The sequence below is a fragment of the Penaeus monodon genome, chromosome 21, assembly GCF_015228065.2.
Source record: "Penaeus monodon isolate SGIC_2016 chromosome 21, NSTDA_Pmon_1, whole genome shotgun sequence".
Taxonomy (NCBI): domain Eukaryota; kingdom Metazoa; phylum Arthropoda; class Malacostraca; order Decapoda; family Penaeidae; genus Penaeus; species Penaeus monodon.
The window spans coordinates 34,886,659-34,887,148 of NC_051406.1; positions in this window are offsets into that span (position 1 = coordinate 34,886,659).

Here is a 490-nt window from a genome sequence, read left to right on the forward strand (position 1 = left end):
GTATTAAACAATGGACTGACCACATATCCTCCTCCTTCGACAAATGTAATCCCTATAGTAAGATACATAACAATAAAAATGCCACCGTTAAGAAGAAAAAATACCGTTTAAAAAGGGGAGGATTTGTCCCCCAAAAAACATCCAAGATTTATGACATTCTCTCCTCCATGACTGCCTAGAACTTAACAAAAAAGGTGATAAAAATAAAAGCAAAAAGGAGGTATAGAAGAACAAAAAAGAGAGAGTTTAATGGAGAAATGGAAAGGGAAAAGGAATAACAAGAATAATAAGAAGACAGGAAAGAGAAAGAAAACTAAAAGAAAAAAAGACAAGAAGATAATAAATGAGGAAAGAGAGCAATAAAAAAGAAGAAGACTGATGAGTCAGAAAGGGTAGAGAAAAGGCTGAAAGAAGAAGAAGAGGAAAAAAAAAATGAAGGAAAATTATACAAAGAAATAGATGGTCGTTTTATCAATGTCTCTCATCTAAT